Source organism: Lycorma delicatula, chromosome 1 (assembly GCF_047948215.1).
Source record: "Lycorma delicatula isolate Av1 chromosome 1, ASM4794821v1, whole genome shotgun sequence".
Classification (NCBI taxonomy): Eukaryota; Metazoa; Arthropoda; class Insecta; order Hemiptera; family Fulgoridae; genus Lycorma; species Lycorma delicatula.
The window spans coordinates 391,676,195-391,697,635 of record NC_134455.1 but is presented as its reverse complement, the minus strand read 5'-3'; the positions used below and the strand labels follow the sequence as shown (position 1 = coordinate 391,697,635).

The following is a 21,441-nucleotide window of genomic DNA, read 5'->3' as shown; positions in this document are numbered from 1 at the left end:
TAAGAATTTTAAATATGTGCTTAAAAAAATTTATTCAAAGGAAATATTAGGCGTTTAACCTTAATTTTCTAAATTGATGTTTTACGTGTTTCTTACCATATATTCTACTAGCGTACCCTGTCGCTACTTCGCCCACAGTATAGATGTAGTTTCACCCGCAATGCTTTTTTAATAGCAAACTTATATTTTTATAAATAAAATATATTTATTCGACAATATTTATATTTAGATTTTCATTAAATCCTGATAAAACGGTAAATAATAATTTTTATGAAAAAAACTGAAGGAATATACGATAAACAATGAATTGGTGTCCAAAACTTAAATAAAGGAAATCAAAAAAAGGAATATAAGAAAATTATAAGAACAATATTTGTTAGACCGATCCGTTTTATGAATTAATTAAAATAGTTCAATATAAAAGTCCAATAAACATAAATAAGAAATTTATTACAATCCCAAATCTAGCATCCCCATCGCGGCATCGCCCGTGATCTATGGTTACTTGCGCTTCCCGTCCCGATCAGAGGGTCATGGCTCGCTTCGCTCTCCTTTCCCGTTTTCATCTTCACCCATTTCCCTTTTCCCCTTCCTCTTTAGTCTTTTCTTTTTTCTCTTTTCCCTTTCCATTTCCTTTTCCCCGTTTTCCCCTTATTTTTTTTTTTCCATTTTCACCTTCTTCCCTTTCACCTTTTCCGATTTTTCCCTTTCTCCCTTTTTCCCCGCGCGTAAACCGGTCCAGTAGTTTTTTTAGTCTATAGCGGAAACATTGCAATGGAATCGTAAAATATTTAGTATAGCGTACGAGGTGTGTGAGAAAAGTAATGAGACTGACGTTTTACTTACCGAAGTTTTTATTTTTTTCAAACAGTATTATCCCCTTCCAAGTAGTTCCCTTGGGCAGTTATACACCGGCGGAGTCGCTGTTCCCACTCCTGCTAGCAGCGCCGTAAGGCTTTAACTAGTAGGGCTTTTAACTGGTCGGTCACAGTCTTTCGAATGTTCCCCAGATTTCCAAAATGACGTCCTTTCATTGATGAAAAAAGGAAAGGAAAAATTCACAAGGACTCAAATCAGGTGAGTAGGTGGGTTGAGGAACCGTAGGAATGCGTTTTGAGGTCAAAAATTCCCTGATGGAAATGGCCGTGTGACACGGGGCATTGTCATGATGAAGCATGCAGTTGTCTGCAATGTCTGGTCTCAAGCGAATTACTCTTTTCCTGAGCCTTTCAAGGACACCTTTTTAAAACACTTGGTTGAAGTTTGTCCTGGAGGAACAAATGCTTTATGCACGATACCCCTACTGTCAAAAAAGCAAAGCAGCATGGTTTTGATCTTTGATTTTTTCATTCGACATTATTTCGGTCGAGGAGATGACGGAGTGTGTCGCTCTTCGCTTTTCCGCTTCGTTTCAGGATCGTACTCAAATATCCAGGATTCATCACCTCCGATCACACGATTGCAGAATTCTTGGTCGTTGACAATCCTCTCAAGAATATCAACGCACACGTTTCTTCGGTTGTCCTTCTGTTCCGTTGTGAGGTATTTCGGCACCAATTTCGCACAAACTTTTCGCATGTCCAAATCGTCTGTCAAAATTTAATGTACGATGAAAGTATTTAAATTTAACTGTTCACGCATCAACCTTATTGTTAAAAGACGGTCTGATCTCACAAGAATCCTCACATGCTCAACGTTTTCATCAGATTTTGAAGTCCGTCTCCCTCAGCGAGGTTGATGTTCAACGTATTTTCGGGCTATCAAAAATGATTTGTGCCAACGGAAAACTTGTGCTCTTGATAAGCAATGTTATCCATAGGCTTGTTTCAACTAGTCAAAGGTCACAATCGCAGATTCCCCAAGTTTAACACAAAACTTGATTGCACAACGTTGCTCTAAATTCCGATGCTCCATTTTCGTAACACACAACAAAAACACAACTTCACTGATGGCATTGTCAAACATAATGTGTTGGCTGAACGGAGTTGAAACTCGTACTGAGAATGTGGAAAGGATGAACCAATCTCATTACTTTTCTCACACACCTCGTAGTATAGCGTATGTTGTTTTTACGTCCAACAGATAGCGTTGTTAACACAAAATTTAGTTTTTTATCGATTTGAACCCCTTACAATCAAAATTTCTCAAAATCTTTTCTTAGTGCACGCCTACTTAAAGATACGGATACCCTGAAAATGTCAAGTCTCTACCTATAATAGTTTTGGTTGTACGTTGATTATGAGTCAGTGAATCGATCGGGACATTCTCTTTTATATAAGAGATTTATTTTTGCAAGGATTTTACTTTTGTTAAATTGTTTTCATACTTTTGTTAAATTGTTAGGTGTATCCTGCAAATATGTTCGCCGCAGACATTTTTGACGTGCAGATTTTAGAGTCCGCGGAAGATGAACATTTTTATTGGAAACTCATAATAATGCATGGTCTTCATTTATTTTCTATCAAAAATTAGTTGGATGTTTGAATATACAAGAAACTACGGATTTTCTTTTCCCAAAACATGAAAATGCAACCCCATCCCTTAATGAAATACATTTATTACTTTATTAAAAAATCTTCTTCCTTTTCATCCTCTCATAGGAGGAATTTCACAAAATACTTTTTAACGAACCATAAAAAGAGTCTATGTAATAAAATTAAGTTATAATTTTAAGAAATTTGAGTTTTGCGTCCATGATTGAGTCAGGATAGTTTTATTTTTTTTTTCACGTAAATAACAGTACCTTTCTTTCTTTTTCCTGTTTACCCTCCGAGAATTACCGTTCAGATATTACTTCAGAGGCTGATTGTATGAGTGTAGAGTCTTGTACAGTTTCAGTTGACCATTCCTGAGATGTGTGGTTAATTGAAACCCAACCACCAAAAAACACCGGTATCCACGATCTAGAATTCAAATCCGTAAAAATAACTGACTTTACTAGGACTTGAACGCTGGAACTCTTGACTTCCAAATCAGCTCATTTGGGAAGATGCGTTCACCACTAGACCAATCCGGTGGGTCAAATAACAATACCTTACATTTACATCTAACTGTATAAGTCGATTTAAAAAAATATAGTGAGTGCGATAAAATCCTTACAAATTTGAAACTTGGCCTTTAGGCTACTTTAAAAACATGTCAAGGGATTGATTCTCTCTTATTTGACAAATAGGAAAGAAACACTTGAAAAATTGAAGAGGGAAAAATAATAAAAATGTTTAATATTAGGTTATATGCAACAGATTTATTCCAAAGTTTTACTGAATTCCAAAGTTTTCGGTCGTTCACCCAAAGTAACTGAATATGCATATCGTTAAATAGCTTTGAATAATTTTGATTTTGCACTTGAATTTCAAAATTACAGTGATTAATAGTTTAAAACTCCGTTTCTTCTTCAAAACTCTTCTTCATTTCTAATATTTTGGAAAGTTTTAGAAGCTCATTATCGGATATCTTCTATCCTTGTAATATTTGCAATACTTTTTGTATCGTGAGAACAAATTATCAAGGAAAAATGCACAACGTCTTATTAAACAGACAAAGCCGATCTGAACTGAATACCACCATGTAAATCTTTTAAATTTTGCTTTAACGATCCGGATTAATAATTTTTTATCTAGGCAGGTAACCCATCAGAATAATCCATTTCCGCTTTAGAAAAATTTCTGTGATGACAAATGTGGTTTTAGTTTTGATTAATATATATATCATCCTTGAATTAGCGTTATAATTCCTTTCACGTTTATTCACGTAGTATTAAAGAGAAAACTAAGAAGAGGACTTTCAGAGACATTTGTGAAAAAAACCCACACACACACCGCGCGCACATACACACAATATATATATTTACATATATTTGTGATCAAAACGTGTATTAATATAATTTAATTAGTTAATTTTATTTCGCCCTGAAGATACCCTACGAATCCTATAACAAGGTGAGGCACAGCGGAAGACTGTGGAAAGATTCGTCAGGACAGTCATAAGGAAGCTCCAATTATATGAGGAGTCCCGCAGAGGAGAATGGCGCTGGCGGGCGCGGGGGCGGACTGAGTTCCTAGGGGGTCCCCCGTACGTGTGGGCTTCGCCTGGGTGCGATGAGGCCGGGGACATTCTGCTCGTGTGTCCGATGGTGGCCGCTGGTAAGTGGTGTGACTATTTGAGATTTCTGTCTTGACTGCTGTGTGGGTGTGTATCGCGTAGGTGTTGTGGATGTTATAAACTTTGTCCTGTTTTCTGCAGGGTTCTTGTGTGATGTTGTCGGTGTTTGTATTTGTCGTGCTGTATGTGTTGCTGCCATTGGTGTGTGACATTTGTCGGTTTGTTATGACTGTCTATGCGGACGATTCCCCCTTCTTCTGATGAGATGTTTTTATAACCAGTCCCAGGAAAGGGGGAAGCCAGGGGTTAAGGTTTAGTCGGTAGTGCGCAGATATACATACGCCCTTTGTTACAACTGGCGGAACGTGTTAGCGAGCTCGACACTACGTAGGCGCCCGTAAATAGGGTTTCTCCACCTTTTTAAAAAAAAAGTTTTTTATTTTTCTCATTCTTTTTTATTTCGATTTTAATTCATTTATCAATTTTTTTTTACAGGGGATAATGCTATTTTTATATAAACACATCTATATCTATTTATAATTTTCCTGAGAGTCAATAATATGATGGTATAAATTTTACGTAACATTTACTTAATATTTCTGTTTAAGGTACGAGAAATGATAAAAGATTTACTGAAAATGAACACAGCATTTGCCGATGAAGAATTACTTAATGAGGTACTGTTATAATATACATATAATTATTTTGAATCTATTCAGCAGAAGAGATAGAGTGTGTCTATGTGTAAATGTCTGAATATGATGTTGATAATTAGACTCTAAAATATTTTTCCTGTTTAATTTAATTGTATATTTAATAACTTCCTTTTATACTTTGTTACAGATGTATTTATTCATAACTCAACTTAATAATACACCATTTAATGTTTGTGGTAGTTTTAGCTTTTTCATAAATAGTGGCATAATAATTAAGGTAATAAATTAATTATTTATTTTAAAATATTTAGTTAATCCATCAATAAACAAATCTTCCAGCTAAAAAAATATAAAATAATAAAAATTAGGTTTATTTTATATACTGCTTTTAATTCAGGCATATATTATTGTAATATTGTTTGTTGTTTTAATGACTTAATTTTCAAATAAAATAAACAATATGCGTATAATATTAAATAGATTTTATTATAAGATTATGAGATTTAGGTTCAATGAAACAAAATTATTGCATATTAGTGAAATAATATTTAAGGCATTAATATATTACAAATTTAAAAGGAAATTGTGTAAATCGATTTTATCTATGTTTTGATAAATGGATGAGTTAATGTGATTTCGTATGAAAACTCCTTTTTGAGTATAAGATATCTAACAACAAATTCTCTTACGTCTTTATTATTTTTTCAGAACTACATGTTCATAATTAATTAATTACATCGAATTAATAATTGAGCCATGAAGTCACTTCCCGTAACGATAATATATGGTTTAAATTTCATTTTATCATGTGAAGATAATTTAGATAATACTTATTATCCAAACTTGTGTCAAAAATAGAAAAGTTAGCTGTTTTATTTGATTACTGAATATGTAAGCATATTTTTACTACACAGTAAGATGTTATGTGATAAGAAGCAACCTTATTGTATTAGCGATAAAAATTCTAAAAGTTATTATGGAATAAACTGAAAACATTATGTCCATTATTACCAAAATTGTGGAACGTATTTGTCTTCCATTTTAATAAATCCAAAGGATAATATCAATGCCGTGATGTGGCATAACTAAGAGACTCTTCAGTACAAGAATTAAGCAGTTGAAGAAGAAGAAAAAACACAAGGAAAGTTTTATACTGTAAAATATGGGAGTATTTTTTTAATTTTTTTTTTTAAATTGTAATCCTTCAAAACAAATTTTATTGTATGATATATGATATTTGAAATGCTATTACAAAAAAAACATTCAACAAAACTTTTAGTTTCAGCAAATAATGAAAAAGGTTTCACGTATGCAACTATAAAATATAACATGAAAATCTTGTAACTAATCTAGACTCTCAAAATTATGTGACACAATGACGAATAAAATTTAAATTCTTATTGGAAAAACAACGCTGTTGATTATACATTTTGAAAACACTGTAAAGAAGAATGATCTTTTAAATCAAACTTTATAAAAGCAAACAAATTCAAAAGACCCAACCTTCAGTTCTCCCATCCAGAATCCTTGAAGTTTAACAAAGGGTATGTTGGTAAATCAGAGATATTTTTAAATAATTTCACTTTGAAGTAAAGTGAACAGTATTGATTTTTACACAACTTTCATATATGCATGAATATAAAGATTTTTATATCTCTTAGTTTTTATCTTGAAAACTGTTGCAGTTAAAATTATTGCATCAGTACAGTAGATATTTGGATAGATACTATATTGGTCTCATGTTCCCATATCAGTACTAGATATAATCATTCCTAGGAGTATTTGCATAATTTGTTAGAAATAAATTTTAGTATTATTACTTTAGTATAATTGTTTGTTGTAATATTTCATTGATTTACAGGTACTGAATGATATTGTAAATTACACGGTGATACTTTTGCAGTTAGAACATGAAAACTAAAGAATACACACCATTAAATGAAATTGAAGTGGTCTATTCTATGTACTGAAATATATCTTTTTTATGTAATAAACAATATGTTACATGAAAATTTGCATTTACTCATATTTTTTTTAAAATATTGCAAATATTCTGCTCTGTATACGGTTTCTGGTAAAATGACTTAATTTGCTTTTTCAGGCACTGAAATTAAGTCATTAAAGCACTTCCTAAAAATTATAAATACAAAAAAGAAAAATCAGATGGTTTTGATTAATCTCCCCACAGAACTTTATATATTTCAAAAATCTATTTTCTATGGGTACAAATATTCAGTGGTTGTTTGCATTCTCCGTTTTATTTGTGGGGATATTGAAATCCTACTAAAGGAAGATCCTTTAATAGTGTCTGCGCGAGATTCACCTTCGCCCCCAGAATGGATCACATTAAGGGCAGAGGATGTGATGATATGTCTTTTTAGCTGAAGGAATTCATTCAAATTAGCCATGTGGATTCCACTAGCGACAAACATTCCAGCAGTCTCAGTGAAGATATTGGTGCCGTTTAAAATGAAAATCTGCAACTTATACCTTCGATGAAATTGTGATATCAGTGAGGATAATCTGTTTTCACAGATTTTTTTGTCTGCCTAATAATTGGTGATTTCCATGCCAATCACTAATTTGTGGAGCTTATCATCATGTTCTTCTTGAGGTACGATGGTTGATCAAATGAAACAGAACATGGATCTTTTCTTGGTGGGACAAAGACTAAGAGTGCATTAAGGGATCATCACAATTTATATAATTTCAATCAAAGGTCAATCACAAAAATGGTTTACACCTTCTGGAATGCGAGAGCTGTATACCAATGTGTGTTTTGGCGTGCCAAAAGGAGTAGTGGCTGAATTATACAGATACAATTTCTTGGAAAACACCATCACCAATAGTACAGAAAAAAGTTCAGGCTATACGTAGACAGTACAATCTGCCCAGCCAATTGGACTATAAAACAGTGGCATTCTTGTCACCATGCCAATTGATGTGACTAACATATTAGAAATAAGTTCATGTCACTTTCTCTTACGTTGTCATATCATCCTGAGTTTATTAGGTATAAGTTGCAGGTATAAAGTATTCCATTGTTACTGGAGACTAAGATGAATTGAACATTCCCTTTTCTTTTGATGAGTTAAGATATGCTTTGAATAAAATCGCTGGAAGTGATAACATCAGGCTCAATATGTTATCCCTGGATACTGCACTACAACATCGTTTGTCTATTTACAATAAAAATTTTCTGACCAGGTTTTTCTGGATTCTTGGTCAGAACCATTGGTGATTCCCATACTAAAACTTGGTAAAGATAAATCATGCTCCTTAAGTTATTGTCCTATCTTCTTGACCAGTACCCTGTGCAAGTTGGTAAACCGTCAAACTGTCATCTAGTGTAGTACCTTGAGAAAAACTCCCTAATTGCCCCCGAACAACGTGGTTTCCACCAAGGTAGATAGATATCTATTGATCTTGTAGTTGCTCTGGAATCTGTTATACAAAATGCCTTCCTACTTTAACAACAACTGTTTACTGTATTTATTGATACACAAAAGTCATATGATATAGCTTGGAAGAGAGAAATCCTAATACACTGCATGAATGGGGAAGAAAAGGGAATCTCCTTGCATTTATCACGGGTTTCCTTAAGAGTTGGTCCTTTCAAGTTGGAATGCTAATATCCAAAGTTTCATACTAGAAAGCTCAATACCACAGAGAATCCTTATTTGCGAAAGCCATAAATAGTAGTATAACTAACTGTGGGAAAATCCATTATGTGTTCATTATTTTTAGATGATTTTGCAATTTATGTTGCTTGTAGAACTTTAGCTACTATTGAGAGGCTGCTCCAAATTACAATAACCTGTATAGAATCATGGTGTAACTGGGTTGAATTCTTCTTTTTCTCAGAGAAAGAAGAATGCAACTGCTTTTCCCACTTGAGGGAACATGTTGACCCTCAAATGTTTTAACAAGGTGAACCAGATGACCCATGCCTGCAAGTTACATTTCTGGGATTGTGGTTTGACTAATGATTAAATTTGGTTAAATATTTTAAACAGCTGAAAGTAAAATCTCTAAAAATGCTAGACATGCTGAAATTTCTACCTAATACTAACTGGGAAGCTGATTGAGTATGCAAGTTGCGTTTCTGCAGAGCTCTGATCCAATAGTAAGTCTATTAGTGGAAAGTGGTGAGCCATTTCTTTGGTATAGATCAAACCAAGTGATCTGCTCTACGTAGCTTGCATTAAAGCGCAACCCAATCATCCAACCTTTGATTCAGTGTTTTTTAATCTGCATCTTAATATCAGGAACAGCCAAGATCTACTGCTCCGCTACGCATCAGAGCTCATTGCCTTTTCTTAGCTCTAAATGTACAATTATCACCAGTTCTTAATGTTGCTGAATGTTATTACCCCCTTAGTGGCCTTCTCTCGTAAATTACTGCTTTAGTCTTCATCAGTATCATACAAAAAGAACACAAGTCCAGTTATGTTATGCGAAAAAGTTATAATATTATAAATAGTGTGAATCCAGATGCTATATTTTTACGAACACCTGTAAAAATGTTATTCTGTTGGTTGTGATTTTGTGGTTGGGAACAGAACATACAGAGACTGCCCCACAGGAAAGGTGACTGATTTTATATTCGCATTAACCACTAATGTGATTTGTGAGCGGATGCACGAATTAACTAGCATGGTATTCCGTTTTAAATTTAATAGTGCTGGCAGCATAGACTGCTTGTAATAACCAAAACTTTATGTTCTGAAAGAACATAAACATGAATTGTGCAAACATGAATTTTTGTTTTTAATTGGGTAAAAGTGCAACAGACACTTTTAAAATGATACAAAATGTTTATGGTAGTGAAGCAATGAGTCATAAAAGCGTTTTTAAGTGGTGTCCAAAGTTTCATAATGGTAGAGAGAACATTGTAGATGATCCACATTCAGGAGCATCATCGACAGTTCGAGCACAAGAAAATGTTCAAAAAGTGATTGAAATTCTTTGAAATCATTGTTGTGCATCTACCAGGATAATTGAGGAGATCACTGGAAGTCCTAAAACAATTGTACATCACATTCTAACTGAAAATTTGGGCCAGAAGAAGATCTGTTGTCGCTTTGTGTCCCACTTACTCACTGATGATCAATAAGACAGCAGAGTGGAACACTGCAAAGACATGAAAAGAACAGCCGCTAAGGACCCAGACTTCATGTCTTGCACTGTAACAGGTGATGAAACATGGTGTTTTCAGTATTTTGAGTATTTCATCATTTCGACACGATTTCAGATATCCAGAGAGCTACGACCATGGTACTGCAAACAATTTCAAAGGTTGAGTATCAGAATTGTTTTGAACAATTTTTCTAATGCTTTCGTTTGTATGTAGACTCACAAGTAGCGTATTTTTGCATATAATGCTTTTACAAGCATTATATGCAAAAATATAAATAAAATGTGAAACTTTATGTTTTATTAGTAGCTTGTAAATAACATTTTATTAGTTTAAAAAAAAAAATTGTTTCATTGAAACATAATTATCTGCAAATATTTCCTTTAAAGTTAAGTAAATTTTGATTTAATATATTTTTATTAACCAGTAGATAATTTAAAAGAATGAACAACATTTTTTATACAACAACTGATATTGTAGTGAGACCAGGTCCTGAACTGTAAAAGATTATGTACTAATTGAGCCTAGTATTTCTCCATAATTCTAAAATTTAAATATTGTTTCTTAAAAAACATTTCATTCATGAGGAAAATTAATCTTCTATTACATGGCTTAATCTATAAATCTGAGATATCAGTCTTACAGATTCCAGTCAGTTATTAATTTAACTTGGTAGCAAAATTGTTAATGACTAACACTTAATCTCATAATCTAGTATAAATATTATGTTATTAAATGCTCACACCTTGTTTTATTATATAGATTGGAATATATAGATGGTAATTTAAATAAGTTAATTTTTGTTTATTTTAATTTTAATTTATTATGGAATATTTAATGAAGTTTAAAGGAAACATTGGTTTTTGCTTACAGCCAAACTTATTTTTAGGCTTACAAATGCATGCATGTTTTATCTCTGCATACAGTTCATAGTTGTCTGCAATAATAGAATTAAAATCTGTAGATAAAAATTAGCAAGAGGTGATTCCCAGACTGATGACAAGAATTAGAATAGCTAATTCTTTCATTTGATGCAATCTGTAACCTAAGCGATCATGAATCGGCAACTCTTTAAGATTACACTTTTAAATTTATATCATAGTAATAACAAAAATCATGACAATAAATTAAGCCCTTCTGCACTGGATATAGCACAATGCACGGTACCACAGGCGTCCCGTGCCAGTGATAGTTCATCAGATGAACTACTGAGGATGTGCCTTATCATAAGGGTCTCTCATCAAGTCGTGCAACACCCATTTAAGGCAAAGTTAAAAATATATTTGCAGATTAAATTTAGTTATAATAAAATGAACAGAAAGAATATAAATTGTTTTGTTCTTATTCATTAAAGTGTGAACAAGTTAATTACAATCTTAATACATATTACAAAATTGGAAGCGTTGGAACCACATACCTCATAAGAGAAAATTCATAAAACTATACATGTAACCCAATTTAAAAACTCATGTAGCATTTTAAGCTCATTGTATTTTGAATTTAATCTCATACAATTAATAACATTTATTTGGGCTCTATTTAGCTGATGAAAAAAATTAGGTGATTTTAAGTTAATTTTTCATATAGGTCCTTGAGACTGTTCAGTAAATGACAGAAACTATAATATGTATAACTGTCATAAAAAATACAGGATATTTTTTTAATAATTTTAAAAGAACTTGCAAGATTCTGGACAAAAAGACAGAATTTTTATTTCTGTCCTCAATATTTTGCTGTTAGAAATGACAAACATGACAGTTAGACAAACATCATACTTCAACTCTTATCACCACTGTGATTCACTGCATAAGAGCATGCATGGGAAAATACACCACTACACTTTTCATGTTTATGTTATCTAAAATTGAGAGTTCACCAAAATTTCAAATACACACTTCAGATATACTACTAAAGCATATCTAAATTTCAATGAAATTGATGTAGCAGTGGAGATGTTTGAGCCACAAATTTTATACATAGGCCTCCTGTATATATATATATTTTTTTAAAGTATTTTCTTACTCCTCATATTTCAAAACTAAAGAAAATTCAATTCAACCCCACCGTGCAATTGAAAGCAATACTAAACTTTACTTCACAAAGTCGATAAAAATAATGTATCCTACAAAACTGCTATTGGGAAAATATTTTGCATAGCAGCAACCTTATGTTCAAATTCATCTCTGTTCAACGTGTTATGGTCTAGCTGTAGACTTGATGGTCAACTTTTACAGACTTTCAGAGCCTTTATAAGGTCATAACAGGAAGAGCTACATGTTTTAATATTTAGATGTCAGTTTCATGGTAATTTACACCTACCTGGATAATTGCTCATAAATATTTTTTAATAAATCATGACAAAAATTGTTTACAACCCAAATCTCAAAAATACTTAGTTTTTAGCTGAAATTGCTATGCAAATACACAGACTTAAATCCCTAACTAGGTATTGTTTCAAAAAAATAACACCTGCGCATCTAGTGAAATATACTAGTTTCTTCAAAATATACTAGTTTTTTACATTCTGCCCATTACAGTGCATTTAGCTTTTCCTGGCCATTGTAGTTTGTATACTGGTGTTTCTGCAGTATATTAATCAATGATTTGAGCCACTGGTATGAGTCATAACTAGAATAAATATAGGTAATCTGACATGAATGACTCCCAAAAATGGCATTACAATCATTAACCATAAGAAGCATTCCATACCAGGCTTATTAGAGAAAATGAAGAGTGAATGGTTTCTAAAAGGGCATCCAGTACACTGCGTAACAGGAAAAATTTTCTATACCTTGTGTGAAAAAATATATTGCAACACCTGAAACTCTTGTCAATAAAACTAACTCATCATTGCAATAGTAAACAAATAACAGTAAATGTCTTAATAATTAGTCTAGTCTTGCATCTTTATAATTATTAACTAGGTAATGATAACCTGTAAAAGTTCTACATATGTACTGCAAATTTCCTTCTCCATTCCATAACGTAATATTGTAGATATAAAAAAATCAAGTTAAATATTACTTCCGACTGAAAAAAATTCTTTTCGATTTCATTTATTTATTTTTGTTGACTCGATGAAATAATTCACCATGGAATCTTACAAAGAAGCTTGAACGCGGGATGGAAATGGAGTATGAAGAGTATGAAAGATGCCATCCTTGAGTGGGATTCAAAGCCAGAATTCCCAGATGAAAGACCAAGATGCTACCACTCCACAAGTGAGATCGACGATAAGCTAAGGGATATTATTTACTTTTAATAATTTCTAAACCAGGGTGGTGTAGAATATTATGGGTGGCTTTCCAATCTGGGAAATAAGCATTTGAAGGTCGGCCAAGTTATATTTTATTATTACTATCTCCCATATACTAGATCTTGTCCTACAGTTCTGTTGAGTTTTAATTAAAAACATTCTGGGCCGGTGATCCAAAGATGTAACAAACAAAAGATGGGATTGCCTGCAAATATAAACCGACAAAGCTGTACTTACTCTAGTCGATTCAGAACTTATATAAATTATTACATGTAAACTAGTTTTTTTCATTAGTTATATAGAAATATTGAATGGTGAAGTTGTCAGAACTACATCAATAGTGTTTAACGTACTCTAATGACCTTTTAATAAATGAGAACTTATTAAATTTTAAGTACTAATCTAAAATTAAGAAACGGTAGCTTAGTAGTTTATTTAATTTTAGATGAACTTAAAGTAAATTGTGATTAAAGAAATCATAACATTTTAGCCTCTAATTAAATTGTTAAAGCTCAATTTCATTTAAAGTTTAGATATTTACTTTGTATTATTTTGTGTACAAATTTTTTCAGAACTGTAGTTGAAACCTCATTCAATGTTTATGAAGAATTATTGAAATGGGATAGCCTTCTTTACTTATTTCTTGTGTGGTTCATTACTCTTATTTTTACAATAGTTGGATTTCAAGAATTTATTAAAGTATATTGACAATTTATTTATTATTATTATTATTAACCGTTTGATTCGAGAAAGCATTTATTAAATGAATACGTTGCAAAAATTTACTGTGATTTTAATGTATCATTTGTAGTGTGTAGTGAAAGCTGTTGTGTACTGGTCATCTTGAATTAAAGATGATTTTGATTTTTTTCATTTATTCGTAGAGTACGGTCTACACTTAAGAGATGAAAATTCTGTACTTAAATATACTTTCGTGCTACCTATAGACGTGAACTGTACTACAATAGATTCAGTAATAATTATATTTAAATATAACGTTTTAATGATTTTCTGCTCAGAAATTATAATTATATTTTCTATTGAAACTTTTTTTGTTTTAACTTTTTATTTTTCTTAATATCAATTAACTTACGGTTAATTATCGGGCATTATTTTGAAACATCTCAAAAGTGAGGTGGTTGTACTTCAGATGAGGTGTGTTTGTATCACAAAAATTGTTTGATACTCTGGTCGCTTTTTATTTCGTATAAATCTTTCGCCTTTTACTAAAGATTTTCGTGGAAAGAGGCAGATGATGAGTCTGATTTAATTTTTTGTTAGTTCCTGCCCCGGCGGGGCGGGCCAATAATTCAATTAAAATTGTGTAGGAAATAACTATCTCTTGCAATGAACTATGTTATTCCTTATATTTTCGGATAGAATCGCTTGCGACCCGAACCTCCATGATGAAAATACACTCAGCAGCGTTGCGCAGTGGCTCGTTCCAAAATCCTTAACCCGCCATGATGTTTAAATTCGTTTATGCGGTTGGCGCACAAACAGAAGCAAGACATCAATGTGATTAAAGGCAGAATTATCTATGCAAATATTTAATTTGTATAAATCATATAATTTTTTAGATTAATTAATTTTAGAACTTAAAATTTAATTATAATTGAACATGAAGTCAATAAGTCCAGAGAAAATTTTATTCCATTGATCGATTAGCCAGTAATACATTCTTTTCATTTTTCCCATACAGGCATTTGAATTCGAAATTTAACCCTCCATCGGTCGCTTAAAATTTGAATCGCCGACTCTCGCTCAGCGGAGGTTTCGTCCGGGTTACGCAATAATGTACAAAATGTAAAGAAAATGTTTATTTTTATAATCAAACTTTTATAAAAATCCAGATATATATATTTTTTAATATAAAAAAAGGTTTTTTATATTATAAAATGTATATATTATTTAGTTATTATGAAAAATTACGTTTACAATTATTATATGAAAAAAAACATATTTTATATAAAAGTATGTAAAAACTACGCACGAAAATATTATAAGAAATCTTATTTATTACAAATACAAGTGTAAAATATATGTTTTAAAACAATTATTCAAAAATAATAATCAACAGGAATTACAAAATTTGTAATTGTAAATTTTGCTAAAAGTTGAAATATACTTGATATGAAAAAAAAACGTAAAGGCGTACATTCAAGAACATTGCTAACACATGGAAATATCATTGTGGAAAAACTACAGATAAAATATATTGTAAAAGGAAAATACTTAAAAACATGTATAAAGCCAGCCATCAATTAATTGTTTGATTGTCATTCGTGGCTAAGTTGGCAAAAGCAAAGCCTTACAAAAACTTAGACACATGAATTCACTGTCTACCGGTATTTCTTCATCTCCATCGCTGGAATCAGCACACTTGGTAAACTGTACTGCAGAATGCTCTCGGCATATGAAAAGTTTGCACTGAACACACCTTGTCTTCGACGGCCGATTTTTCTTATAGCTGCAAAGGAAGCATCGCCTCGAAGTGACTACATCTGGTGGCGGTTCACGTTGTTGATCTACTTGTTTGCTGATATTCAGAATCTCACACATCCGTAGTTTCATTTTTCAGATTCAGTTTTTGCACAAGGCGATGTAACCGTTCATACATCCAATATCGAAAAGGGCGTAAAACAGCCTCATCGACCATCGATTACAGACTATGGCAGTTGAATGAATAGCTTTCCTTATATTTGTCACTGTGTCCACTCCTCCTTTGATTGCATCGTAGAACAAATTAATTTCTGGCTTTCCATAAGAGCGAGAATTCTCAGTTGCGTCTACAGCATCGGTGTTATGCATTGATGACAGCAGGATTACATCTTTGTTCTTCTTTGCTTTAGATGAAAACGTTGTGTAGTGTTTCTTAAAAGCAAAACATGAACTTCCTACAGGACATTGTTTGGTATCGATGAAAGCGATTGGTATTTCACGTTTGTTTTTCCTTACTGTTCCGATGAGTGTCGAGCGATGATTTTTCAAAAGTTCTTCGCAAAGAGGTATGGATGTGAAAAAGTTGTCAACAGCCGCATTTCTACCCGAACCGGAAACCGGTTCAGTCATTCTCAGAACAACTTCTTTGCCCGAGTTATCTACAGCAAAAGGTCCTTCAGGTTGTTTCCCTAAATTGGCGTTATAAAATGTTTTTGCACAAGCCATTGCGTAAACTTTGATTCCGTACTTGGCGGGCTTGTTTCTCATATACTGCCTGAAAGAGCATCGACTGCGGAACGATTCCAGCATTTCATCGACGGTTACAAATTCACTTACAGTGAAATGTTTCTTACATAACTCGATAAAGTCATCAATCTGTGGCCTCTTCATATACTGAGGCTTGATAAAACAATAATTAAAACATACACTAAACAAATATTTTTACTCCCTCCAAGAATGGATTATTACAGCTGTTATTGAAGAAAATGGACGTGTCTAGCGACTGTTACTGATTTTTTTTTAAATTTTGTAATAATTAATGATGCTGATTTAATATCTGGTATTTTAGTGCAGAAAAGAATCTTTTAATAGACATATATATAAATATACAGGGTCATTCACGGGAACCGGATGTTTTTAAAATAATCATAAAAAATTCAATATTAACTTTAAAAAAGTTTTATTGGTAATGAAACACTTGTTAAATCAAAGCATTTGTTACTTACTCTTGGACGAAAAATTATGTCCGGCAAATGATGTCCATTTTTGGCAATAAATTGTTGTAGCCTTTCACGGTAACTGGCCTCAATTCTTTGCAGCATGTCTACATCAATCTGGGTGACGTGATGACGAATTGCGATCTTTAGGTCCTCCAATGTACGCGGTTTAGTGCCGTACACACGCGATTTCAGAAACCCCCCAGAAAAAATTCACAACTACTCAAGTCGGGGGACCGAGGGGGCCAAGGAATGTCGCCGAATCTGGAAACGATCCGTCCCAGAAACAAGTTACGGAGAACAGCCATCGTTGCCCTCGCTGTGTGAGCTGTAGCTCCATCCTGTTGGAATAACACATTTTGAAAATCGATTCCCCGGTTTCGTAACTCAGGGATGAAGAACGTATTCAACATCGCAATGTAACGATCATCTGTTACAGTTACGGCAGCGTCATTTTCTTCAAAAAATTATGGTCCAATAATACCGACCTTTCCTATTGCACACCAGACAGTCACCTTTGGGCTATGAAGTGGTCTCTCGTGAAGCTGATGTGGGTTTCTTTCTGCCCGATACCGGCAATTCTGTTTGTTGACGAAGCTATTCAGATGAAAATGGGCTTCGTCACTCATTAACAATAACAAATTTTCATTTTTCTCAAAAATGGTAAGCATTTGTCCACAAAATTGTAATCGCTGCGTGAAATATTGCTCGTTTAACTGCTGCACGACGGCTATCTTGTAAGGATGGAAATGCAGGTCTGTATGCAGAATTCGTCTTACCGTACTTGTGCTCATTTGAAGCGCTACTGAATACCTCTGAATAGAGAGACGTGGGCTTCTGACAATGGCTTCCCTTACTCGTTCGTTTTTCTCCGGAGTGCTAGCAGTTCGTCGGGGACCCGGTGGTTTTTTCTTCAATATTGAACCGCTTGTTCGAAAGTTGTTTACCCATCGCAATATTGTGTTACGAGAAGGGATACTTGCATTACGATCGATATTAAACTGACGGCCGAAATCTCGCTGAACAGCAGTTAATTCGTCATTTCGCACAAAACTGTCATACGCGTACAGGCGTTGGTCTAGCGTCCACGGCTCCATCTCAACGACTAAAATGTAAATGCTATGAATAAAGGAAACGTCGGACACCAGCCTCGTGCCCCTCCCACCACGAACGTCCGAGTACAACCCACTTCAAAAACATTCCCGTGAATGACCCTGTATATACACTAGTCGGTCAGGGCTCATTTCGCTCGCCCGACCGTCCAGCCAGAGTGCTCCGCCTCTTGAACCCTCGACACACTTGTATCCTCATGTTTGTAAGAATATTTATTAAGTATCTTACTGAAATATTTTAAAGAAATATTAGCATTTCGCCGCGATGAGCTTATTGTAGCTACAGCTCCATTTATATATTCGTAACTAATGCTTCGAATTTATCGCTCTAAGTAGCTGCTCAGCCTGGTTTCAAATCCAGGCATCGCTTCGCTCTGCTCTTTGGGCCGTAAAAGGAAATTCAGTTTTTGAAAACTGATTTATTTATCGTAATCGTGTAAAAAAATATGGTTTTAATTTTAGTTATAAAATTCGTAAAAATTTTACAAAATAATTTTAACTACTTTAATTATAATTGTCACTAATTTTCCACACAACCCATATGAGGTACAGCCAAATGTGTGTTTTTTATAGTCTCGAAAATTTTTTCATGACACGATTCCCTTTTGCGTGCCTCACAGTAACTGCGTATTACGAAATATTACCGTATTTAAAAGGTAAAACTATTTGTTTTTCCCGTACTTTAACTACTATTATTATTCAATATCATAATTTTATTTTATATTTTTTTATTCAATTTCATAATTTTTGCATTAGCCCATATACTGCTAGCAAATACGCTGTTTGAATTTTTTAAATTGGTCGTGCCGTTCTGGAGATGTAAGTAAATTTCGACCGAAGCAACGTCTTCTAGACGGTTACCGGTCGCCCCTAGTTGTGTTTAATATAAATTTTGGAGCAGGGGTCCGTGGCGCTAGTGGTAGCGTCTCGGCCTTTCATCCAGAGGTCCTGGTTTCGAATCCCAGTCAGGCATGGCATTTTCACACGCTACAAAAATTGTTATTCAACTCATCCTCTAAAGTAATACCCAACAGTGATCCCGGAGATTAAAAAAAAAACAGATAACAGAATAATCGGATAACCAGCTTACATCTTTTTTACACAAATGTTAGCACTCAACACGGGTAAAAATAAGCCGTTTGAATTTTTAAAATTAGTCATACCGTCTCGAAGATATATTGAATTTCGGAATAAGAGAATAATCGGATAACCGAATAATTGAAAGTATAAAAGAAAAACATATAAACCACCCTTGCAATAAATAGAAACTTTTTGCCTAATTAGATTTATTTTGTATACCAATGGGATCCTTTATCTTGTATTTCAAAGGACTCAACTCCTTATATATATATATATGTTTAAAATGTAGGTTCTCACTTAAAAATTAGAACAAGGAGTAACTCAGGAAATTTTTTATTTCCCCTGGTTGTTTTTTATTGTTTATTAATGACCAGCCTCAAAATCTTGAGCCATCTTTATAATCCTCTTCGCCCATGACGAAACTCTGTTACCATCTTTATATAATTATTTAAAACAATTGAAAATTCTACCATAACTGTTCAAAAAAAATTATTTCCTCGACTGATTGTAAAAGTATAACATTAAATATAATAAAATCGTTAAGTTGTGCTTCTCGGGGAGACGAAAAGTTGCTGATCGCGTGAATAAAATTCCCATCAATGACAACTACAGTATTTCCGCTACCCATAAAAAGAAATTTTAGGACGTTTCATTAGTTTGTAAATTCTCGTGGGATAATGAAATTGATTTCGTTTATAGGAAAATCAAACCTCACTTTCTTAAATATTTATTACGCTTTCGTATAATCCTATCCAATTTGTATCATTTTTTACCGATACAAAAGCGAGATATCAGATAATTATCTGGTGGCTGGTATGAAACATGTATATCGATATCTGGAAAATTAATTACGATAACTTATTCTTCTGTTTATATTTGTGAAGGTGAAATTTTTACTAAAAATATCAGTAAGTATTTAAGAAAAAATAATATTATCCTTTGCCATATCAGGCAACTGAGCTGTTCTCTTGCATTCAACATTCTACTTCAGATTACAAAAAAGTGGCATATTGTGATTCGTTTGCCATTTAATAGATTTACTTAAAATACTACTAAAAACTCTATTTTATAGAAAAATATTATTTAAATTAATTTAATTAAACACGGCCCGTTGGTATTAATATTACTCGTTGCTATTAACTCATAGATAACAATTGAGAATTTCACACAATCATGACGGATAACGTTAACTTTATTTTAACTTTTGAGGATCAATCGTTATATTTATATTTTTGTATAATTCAATTTAGTATAATTAATGATGTGTGAAGTAAATAGTTTTGATGTATAACACATCTTTGTTCCTGAGGATGGATTAATAATCCGAAAGCGCTCGAAGATTAAAGATTGTTGGTGAGTGAAAACTGTTATATAAATAATTTAAAAAATATTACTCTGTAAAACAAACAAAAATAAAACAAAAATCTTGATTTATCAGCATCATGTAAAACGTAAATATTAATTTGCGCTCAAAATAATTTTCAATAATGGATTCTGAATTGTGAATTATTTTGTAGTATTTTTTATGTTTAATGAATTTAACTTACGTTTTCAGATCTTTGTATTTAAAAACTTAATATGGATTTTACACTCGTCAAATTTTATTTATATTTATCATTCAAGTAGTATATTATTATACTGATCAGAATAAAAACCACTTACATTACTCGGGTCAGATTTACATATTTATTTATGAAAAAATGATCGATATTATGTTATGTAAAATCTTGTTACGAGGGGTCTAGACGTGTGTAACACGACTGAGGCTTTTGACACATACGATGTTTATTGACTTCTGCTGTTTGCCAACGTAACGAAGACACAGATTTGGAATTTTTAATGTTTCTTTTTTCTTATGCAGATGGAGCAGGATGCAAAGGTTCAGCTTCCTTATCATTGAGTTTTAAGTATTTTAATGGTTTCTGTACGTTGACCAAAGTTGTAAAAGAACAATGTGAACATTTCATTGTTTAATTACATATATCTTTAACCTACGGATACTTTAGGGAATTATTTTACAAAGCGTAAATAGTCTTAAAATTGCTTTATTTTTTATCTTCCTTCTTATTCCAAATAGTATTTTTTGATACATCAATTAATTTACAGAAATATAACGGTATTGTTACATGTCGTTATCCTTGAAAAAGCTTCTTTTACGTAAAATTTGTACTAGCGTGTACAGTAAGCATCTACTTTCAGCACCCATTTGTACCTAATAAACGGAAGGAAAATACTATCAAATTATTAAACGTGTCAAACCGTACTGGTCTATTTCATGTTTACCTATAATAAAAAAAATAAATTCAAATAAAAAATTGTCTAATCGTAAATCACGAAAATATAATTTCTGTAAAACGAGCAAAAAAACCTTAGCCTAATATATAACAGATTTAATGCGTTCTAATGTTTTCCTCGATTTTGAATTTTCAATACATATTTT

At 32.8% G+C, this 21,441-nt stretch overlaps 1 non-coding gene across 1 annotated transcript; it reads left to right on the top strand.

Moving 5' to 3' along the window:
* Positions 1–14,332: 14,332 nt before the first annotated feature.
* Positions 14,333–14,450, top strand: LOC142318606 (U5 spliceosomal RNA). The gene has a single exon (XR_012754982.1). It is a non-coding gene; the product is annotated as a U5 spliceosomal RNA (small nuclear RNA).
* Positions 14,451–21,441: the final 6,991 nt, after the last annotated feature.